This window comes from Primulina tabacum, chromosome 2 (assembly GCF_025594145.1).
Source record: "Primulina tabacum isolate GXHZ01 chromosome 2, ASM2559414v2, whole genome shotgun sequence".
Classification (NCBI taxonomy): domain Eukaryota; kingdom Viridiplantae; phylum Streptophyta; class Magnoliopsida; order Lamiales; family Gesneriaceae; genus Primulina; species Primulina tabacum.
In genome coordinates this window covers 16129800-16139347 of record NC_134551.1, presented here as the reverse complement: position 1 = coordinate 16139347, position 9548 = coordinate 16129800, and positions in this window count along the sequence as shown.

Here is a 9548-nt window from a genome sequence, read left to right as displayed (position 1 = left end):
TTTGCGTTTTTTCGTCAAATCTAGTATTTCTCATTTAGTTTTTACCTTTTAAACATTGTGGTGTTTATTTTTATTATGAATTCGAGTAGCTAAACTTAAATATTTGTTGGGATTTAAGGGGATCCTACCCCGAACTCTGATTTAGTTAATTCATATTTCAATTGTTGGTTTATTCTTGATTGTGTTACTTTTTTTCATTGTGTTGTTAGAGCGTAGCTAAATTTAACAACGTTATATTGCGAGTGAGTTCGAGAGAATAGCTTGTGATAGGAACGAGTAGCATAGTTCATGGATCTACAATTTACATAGACATATGAGATTGGATACGCGCCGATAGTCATAGTCCAGTAGGGCAAAAACTAGGGGATTTCATAGATCGATATGCGATTCACTCTTAATAAATAATTAAAGACATTTAATTATTTCATTGAGTAGAATTAGTTTGGCATAGCTCTAGAGGGCGTGTTCAATTGAATAGGAAATAATGTCGGAAGCATACAATCAATATTGAACGAATTAATAAATTAACAAGGGGTAGGTGAACTAAAATTCCCAACAAATCTATTTTTCATTGAATTTTAATCAATCATTCTAGATAGTATATCTCATTATTTAATTCCTGAATCTTTTTATTTGCATGTTTATTTGAGCATAGTAGTAATAAACAATTAATCAAATTTCGTTGCTAAAGATTTGATAACAGAAAATAATAATTGTAAAATACAGTCTTTAGTGGAACGATACTCGTACTCTCGTACATTATACTATTACTTGACATCATGCACTTGCGAATAATTTTCAAGCATTCAAAACCATATTTTATTGAGGATTCCACAGTGCAAGTTTTGCTCGATCAAGCCGTCTTCGGACAACACCTCCCCTGGACCCTCGTGAAATATCTGGACCACTAGGAATCCTAAGACTCGAACCACAACTCGAAACCGAAGCCATGCAACCAACAAAGCTCTCGGCCAAGTACTCGTAGTAGGCATAGGAATCTTGTTTCGCACCTAGGACTCTAGCCATCGACCCAGCCTTTGAACTAGACTCTTGTGCATCCTCCTAGGACCCTGAAAACTTGACCTAACCCAGCCCGAGCCCCCTTGGCCGAGCTTCTCCTCCCCCACGCAGCTGCAACATACGCGCAGCCCTAGTGCGCTTGGGTTGGAGTCCTAGCTTTCCTAGCCCTCTTGGCTCGAGTCCTAGTGTGGCTAGGACTCTTCCTTTGACCCACACAGACCCTGGCCGAGCCCTGGCCCCTAACCGATACCAAGCCAGCCACCACTCCCATGAAAACCGAGCCCTATGATCAACCCCTTACAAATTCAATTCCAGCTTGTTGTTTTGTGTTGTGCCACGTTTTGGGTGGTGTTCTAAGACCCTTAACTCGTGTAAAAACAAGGCTTGATCATATTCTAATCATGGCAGCCCCTTGAACAATATAAAACATGATTTTGGATTAAAAAAAATTCATAAGTTTACCACATGTATAGGCAATATTACGAAAATATTCATAGAACATCATGCTTTTCATACAACCATAATTTAAAACAATAATATGATTTGATAGAAGAGAAAAAGAGATGTATGGCGTGCTTTTGCGTTTTAAACGAACGAATATTTGTTTGACAAATCGAGGAACGATAGCACGAAGACGATGGCTTAAACTCCCTTGAAGAACCTTCGAATTTTCCTTCCAAATTTGATTTGTGTGTGTCGTGTATATGTTGGTGGAGGGAATTGTAGGTTGATAGGAGAGTAGGTCGTGAGTTTTTACGTGAGTGGGGGAAGGCTTATGGTAGGTTATGGGGTTTAATTGTACTTTAAATACTTATTTAATCTACTAACAAGGCTTTGGCCCATTATGGGAGTTAATTAGGCCCATTAAGCCCAATTGTGCATATTTAAAATATTAAAAATTATTTTGAGTAGAAACGTTTGTGAATTTATTATCCGGGTTGTCAAAACGTTCGTATTTTTGTTGAAAAACCAACACGATAAAATTTACGCCCTGGCGTATAAAATCACCTCAAAACCCATTATTTTCAAAAATATGAAAAATCATCTATCATATTTTAAATAATTAAAAACAATTATTTAATAAAAACATTTTCTATTTTTCATCCATTGGTCTTCGTTTGTCGATCGCAACTCGAATAACCCTTAAAAATACATTTTTAATGCATGTAAGTAGAAAACTACTAAAATGTCATGTAGACATGTCACATAATCAATTAAGCAATTAAAATAATTTAATTAGCCATTTTTCATATTTCGTAGAATTGCATGCAGTTGAATTACGTCGTCTTAATTTTGGACCTTACATATATGTGTCCAAAAATTTGAACAGTTACTAACATAAGTAATTGAACTGCCTCATTCCAGTTTCTTCACGAGCATTTCAATTTCCAGAGCTTATCAAACACACAAAGTTCTTTCTTCTTCGCAGATATTCAAATCAGAAATGGCAAGCCGAGTTTCAGCCTACATGCTAAACGCAATGGCAATTGATTTCGACTTCGTCCTCCTTGTTAAGGACGAAGGCGTTCATAGTATCTTTTTGAAGCTGGAAGCAGCTGGTTTGAGCAAATTTCTTGGGTCATCTACTCAAGAAATTTATTCCAAAGAAATTCAGGATTTCTATAGCAACGGCTTCATCTCAGCTGAAGGGACGATTACAACTACTGTCCGCAGAAAGTTGCTGATTATTGATGAAGAAAAGTTTAGCTCCATCTTCCAACTGCCATCTGATGGCCTTTCTCACTACTCTAAAGTGTAGGCTGCTGATGTGGAGGAGATGCTCACACTTTTATCTGCTGATGGGAGGAAGATAAAATTTTTCGATCACAAGAAGGAGCTAAAGTATGAATATCAATTGTTGGAAGACATAGTGGCAAAAGGTGTTCTAGCCAAGACAGGCTCTTTTGATGCCCTCACTCTCGAGAAATTTCAGATAATGGATGCTCTGGTGAATGGACGCAAGCTGAACTGGTCAACCATATTGTTCAATATTTTGAATAACATGGTTCAATCATCAAAACAGTCAAAAGGCTTTGCTGTGCTGATCAGCTTTATTCTGAAGAACAAAGAGTTGGTGGATGACTCTTCTGAGAAGTCATCCAAATACGAAGTCTTCACTGTGAAGAATGTTCAGCCACCAAAGACCAAGCAATACATGTCTCCTGAGCAGATTGTCAAAGCCAAGAAAGATATAGGGATGCAGGCAGCTCCCAAATCAGTCAAGAAGACCAAGGACTTGGCTCAGAAGAAAACAATAAAAAGGAAATTGATTGTTAGTGAAACTGAAACTGAATCGGAGAAAACTCCATCTCCGAAAATTATGAAAAAACCAAGGACCCAGAAAACCAAACCAGTAGCTGATTTGGAAACCATCCCAACTGACAGATTGAGGTAAACTGTGTGTGAACCCGAGATTTTACGATCCGAAGCAAATCAAATAAGTAATACAAACTTGAAACTTTACTCAAACTAAGCTCAAAAATGTTTGTTCCAACTAAATAACTTGAATATTAACTTGGTGTTTCATTAAATTTAACTCGAGGAAGTAACTTCAAAGCTCGGGAATGAGCTCAACACGAGGCCAAGCTACAAGTAACCGCACCCATCGAAGTATTGTCACGGGAGAAGTGAGATCCTTCAGCTCGAAGAAGCTCAATCAAGCTTGTCCTAACAAGACCAAAAAGGGAGCTATAAGTTGAGCCAGGGGTTTGGACAAATTAAGTGTGTAAGAAATAACCTTTGAGTAAACCCATGAAGGAGCTAAGGGGGGGAGCTAAAGGACTAAGACATATTGATGATGCAAGAAATGACCCTATAGAAAACCAAGGTGACTCTTGAAGCATGCATGGGATTTTGGACTACAATTATTACTAGTCTTGGATTTGAGGAATGCATGGAATTTTGAGACTACAATTATTACTTTCTTGGGCATCAAGATTTCGGCCATGAGGTATCTTGAGGAGCAAAAATTACTCTAAAAATAGCACTCAATGGTTGAAGGAAAAATGCTTCCAAAACCCAACCAAAATTTCGGCCCTTCCCCTCACTCTCCAAGAATTCGGCCAAGCAAGCAAGGAAGGAAGAAGGAAAGTTCGTGCAGTCCAGTACAAGAACCTTGCGTCAAAGAGCTGCTCGATCAACCACAGCATTCGTTAAAGTTATGCCGAAGTGCTGCCCGATTTTTTGAGAAGACGTGTTGTGCAAAAATCGGTAAGTGGGCTTTTGTTATGTACTTCGTTTGTATTTTTAAACCTTGATATCAATAACATGACATACATGTTGGTGTGTCCTTATTTTCGAAAAATCAGCATGTTCTATTTTAAAGTTTCGATCGATTATGTGTTTTCGTTTGTGCTTCGAATTTCTTGATTCTGCTGTGTCAGTATGAAAACTCTGAAATCTGAATATCTGAAAAGTTCTGTCTGTAACTTCTGAATTCTGTTTGTGCTGTTACGAGTTGATTTGAAATGGGACGAGAATTGTAATTCTGTCTGGCCCCCATTGGTGGGTATAAAACCATGTTCTGTTCTGGCCCCCATTGGTGGGTATAAAACCATGTTCTGGCCTCACCCCTTAGAGGACTAACATATTGGGGACAATTCGACAATGGAAATGAGATGAGTAACAGTGTTCTGTCTGTTCTGATATGTTCTGTTCTGAATTGAGTTAATCGGTTCCTGAATTGTTCTGAATCATCTGATGAATTCTGTCCTTTATTCGATTTGTCTCTGTCCTGATAAGCTAAGAATATTAAGTTTTGAAAGTTTGTTAAAAGAACGTTTTAAGAAAAATAAGTTCTATATGTATATTTGGAATCGATCGACCCCCACTTGCTGAGTGTTTCCCAAAACACTCACCCCTTACAAATTTCAGATAAAAAGAGGAGCAACTGGATGAGGAAGATCAAGATGCTTTCTGGGGTTGGTGAACCGGAGATCAAGATCAGAACTCAAGATTTTACTTTTCTTTCGTTTCCGCTATTTGAAACTCTGATGTAATTTATTCCATTGTCATTGTAAGACAATACTTTATTTATGAAAAAGACTGGTTTGATTTGATACGAGGCTTTATTGTTTTCAATTTAATTGTTAAACAATGCCGGATGTCACCGATGCTTCGGACTCGGGGCGTGACAAACTGGAACTGAATATCCTATCAGTTTAATACCAAGCACGGCAGTTCCAGTTGCATCCTCAACTGAACAGCAGTTACCACCTCCAACTGCTCCCTAAAAGAAGACTATCACCGAATCTAGTGATAAACAGAACTAAGTTTGAGTAAAAGCACCACTGATCACTATCACCGGCCCAACTGTACTACCTTTTTATAGACCAAAGGGAGTGGTGATGCGAGAGAAATTGGATGCAACTATTTCAGGGCTGAGCATTTCTCATGCCCTTACTAGCCCAAAAGGCAAGGACAAGATGATTGAAGATCCCAGATCAACCAACCAGATTCAGACTCATATTTATTTAATATGGAAAGAGGTAAATTAGTTCTAAATCGAAGTTAAAAACATACAATGAATGGATCATATTTAGGACCGAAGTATTGGCCAAGCGAATGCAGAAGAAATCAGTTTTGAATAAATTCATCGCCTTGGAAACTATAGTCCTAAGGGTATTCAAAACTACCACAATTGTTCAAGCACTAGAGAGAAGGAATTACTTCTTTGATCTGATGCGTGCCAAGAAGCTGGCTCAAGTCATAGCTCAGCTACGCAAGAACTATGATCCTACCAGTCCAACTACCTTCAATGACAAATCAGTTTATGACTAGTTGGACACGAATCTCTTATAATTGCATATGAAGATCAAAGATTGGGAAATTAGTCAAGATTTGACTATTCCAACACATTCCCAAAGTTTTTCCTCAGAAAAACAGGTCGAACCATCAACACATCAACCAGAGCCATCCTAGAAAGCAATTGCTGAACAAACTGAGCAAGTAACTGTTCCTTCTTCAAAGGATGCTCAACCTTCATCTTCCGCTTTTCAATCTCCTCCAGCAGGTCTTCAACTCTATACCAATGTTTAGTTATCACTACAAAATATCGATGAAGTGATACAGTCAGTTACCGATGACATCCAGTTGAATGTGATAACTGAAGAATCAGTTGAAGACCAGAGCAAAACTGAACAGCTAGCCTCAGAGGCTGTAATATCAGAAGTTGAAACAACAGTTTAGTCGCCTGCGATGACTGAACAAGTAGTCCAATCTGAAAGTGAGTTGGCTCAGTTGCAATCATGCCAACTGAAAAGCCAGCTGAAGCATCAGTTGCTAAACAAACTGAAGAGCCTACCAGCTCAACTGCGATTCAGATTCCCACTTCTTCTCAAGAACCTCAACAGAAAATAGTTGAAAAAATTGTTTCTGAAATGGTTGAGACTGAATCACCAAATAGGGCCTTGGTAGTTTTTTATGAAGCAGACAAGGATAAAGAACCGGAATCATCTGAAGCTCTGTCTCTTCAGATATCAATGACTACTGAAACTATGATAGAAGACATTCAGTCCAACCTTCATCATCTGATTTCATCTATTTCCGATATAAAGTCAACTCTATTGCTGCACACATTAAAGATGGACTCTATAAAGGAAAATACAATGAAGAACCTACAACATGTTACAAAGGATATCACTTCCTTATTTTTCCAACTAGATCATTTAATAAAAGACCGAGTGACAGTTCAAACACATTTCCAGACTAATACATGTTTAAAAATCACATAGAGTTTTTGGAAACCACGGTGAAAAAGAGAATGGATCTGATGCAAGAACAATTAATGGATGCAATATCTATTGTAACCTCGGAAGTCTGTGCATTATCCATCAAGGTTGATAGGTTTGACAAAAAGGAGGAAGAGGAACAGCAGCAAATATCTAAGAAAAGACCAAGTGAACCAAATAATCAAGGACCAGCGGATAAGATAGCAAAGAAGTAAAGAAGTTCAAATCAGTTAGAAGGAAATCTCCATATTCAATTGAGCGTTTTTGGCAGATTTTCAGTTAGTCAGTAAGAGATTCTTTTATTCAGAAATTATTTTGTTCCTTTATTCTTTGTAGGAATCTGTACACTGAATAAGTTATTAATAAAAGATTATTTTAACTACGAGAAGTTCATTTTGATCAGTTCATAAATTCTAAGTTTTGTCAAACACCAAAAAGGAGAAATTGTTGAGATATTAATTTCGGAGTTTGACAAATTAAAGCATGAAAAGATTGAACAACTGATCGAGAAAACTGAAAGTAACAGAACTGAAGATTCGTAAACTGATAGTTTTCCGAACTGAAGATTAATGCGTGTATAATCAAAGGCATCTGAACTCAGTTAAACTAACCGATGCGATCCTTCGAACCACGAAAACCAAACGCGCTCAAAAACAGAGTCACGTCCTCGGTTCGATGAAACATAAAAACGGTTGTGTTGTCCCGATCTTTTTGAACAAGTAAGTGTGTAATATTCACCCCTAAATCACGAAGAATTTAGCAACAAATATTAATGAAGGATAAACAATCGAAATTTAAGCGAACCTTGAAAGAACTCGTCTTTGACAATCCGAGTGAAGAACAATCGACAAACGCTACAAAGTATTAAACTTTGATAAGTTTGATTTGAAAAACACACAAAGGTATACACAAAGTCAAGCTTTGAAATTGAGAGAAAAACTCACAAATATGATTAAACTCAATGAATAATTGTTTACAAGGTATGAAATATGTTCTTATAAGGAAAAATACATCAAAATCCGTATCTATGTTTTCCATATTAAAAATCTGCACGGCGGCGCGCTCAGGGCGGGAATTTATATCCGCCCGGGCGGGAAGTCTTCGGCTTTCTCGCGCAACAGGGCGCGCTCGGGCGGAAATTCATATACGCCTGGGCGGAAGGTCTTCGGTAATTTTTTTTTATTGAACATACGGCACGCGCTCGGGCGGTAAGTTATATCCGCCCGAGCGCGGAGTCTTCGAACATTCTTCATTACTTATCACTTGGATAATGTTCCTTTGGCCCCCACACGTACTCCCATGCATCACGAACCCTTCGTCACTTTGTAACTTGCTCGTAACCCCTTCTTTATTGCTCATGACTCCATGCAATGCTTCCTTGAACCTCCTTCCAATCCTTTGAACGCCATGCCCGGCAAGATTCATATCATACTCCCCTTCTTCAAAAAGATTTGTCCTCAAATCTTGTCTACCTACGCAAAAACGAAGCAAGTTAGTAATAAAAAGAATTAAATTATCAACATGCTTACCTGTAAACTCAAGTTTGTAGGTGCTATTGTTTGCTCGCTCCTTCAGCACTGGAATTCCCAACATCACCATTGTCTTTCCTATAAACTCATCAACTTTATCACATACCAAATAATAAATGACACCAAATGATAAAATACCATTAAGTATCACAAAAATAAGGTTTTTCCCTTTCTTAGACCTAGTTAACACAAAAATGAAATCCATACACGTGTACGACCATAGCTCACTAGGAATAAGACATAGTTCATGCACGATATAAGAATCTAGCCAAAATGTCAATCTCTTATATGCAATGCATGTTTCACAATCTCCCTCAACATACCTCTTCATATGCGACCAACACATATGATCATGCATTTTATCAAAGATAAAAACACCATTACATTTATCACTAGTACGTAACTTATACAATGAATATAGAATGAAAAATTTATTCTCCTTAAAATTGTACTCATTATGAACATAAAAATTCTTATGTTCAATGCATGTTTCACAACCCCACTCAACATACCTCCTCATATGCAACCATAGTAAAAATTCATGCATCCTATCAAAGGCTCTAGTTACTTCATGGCTACCAATCAAACAAATGTCATGCGCCTCAATATCAAGCAAAAACTCATGCCATAGGTGTGTGATGAAAATTTTATTCTCTTTAAACATGTATTCATCATAAACAAAGAAATAAACATCTTCATCCTTGCACCTCTCAAAACCATAACCAAACCAACATAAATCATGCAAATATGACACACAAAATGTACTATCCATGTAATCTTCACAACCATCACCAATCAAATATAAATCATGGAAATAGAACACACTAGATGTACTACCCATGTAAACATTTAACTCATCACAAAGATTTGAACATAACGCATACAATTCATTGTCATGACAAAAAATCATCAATTTGACAACTCTTGAAAAATCACAATGACAAACATTTAAATTTGATTTATACAATAGGTCATCATTCTCAAATCTATGACACTTAGGCAACAAGGTTAAATCACAATCATACCTCCTAAATATCACATTTTCAACCCGTTCTCCCAATTCATGAAAACAAAACAACAAAGACTTGAGGTAAAGAAGCAAATCATACCTCTCAGATGTTGTGTTGGCAACTAACCTTACCTCTTTTGCTCTTGAATTCATATGGTTCATCCCATTGCATTCTCACACCATCAACACTTGCTCGCCTCCTCATCATGACTTCATCAGAATCCTGCAAAGGAGAAATAACAATGCTCGGGATTGAACCGG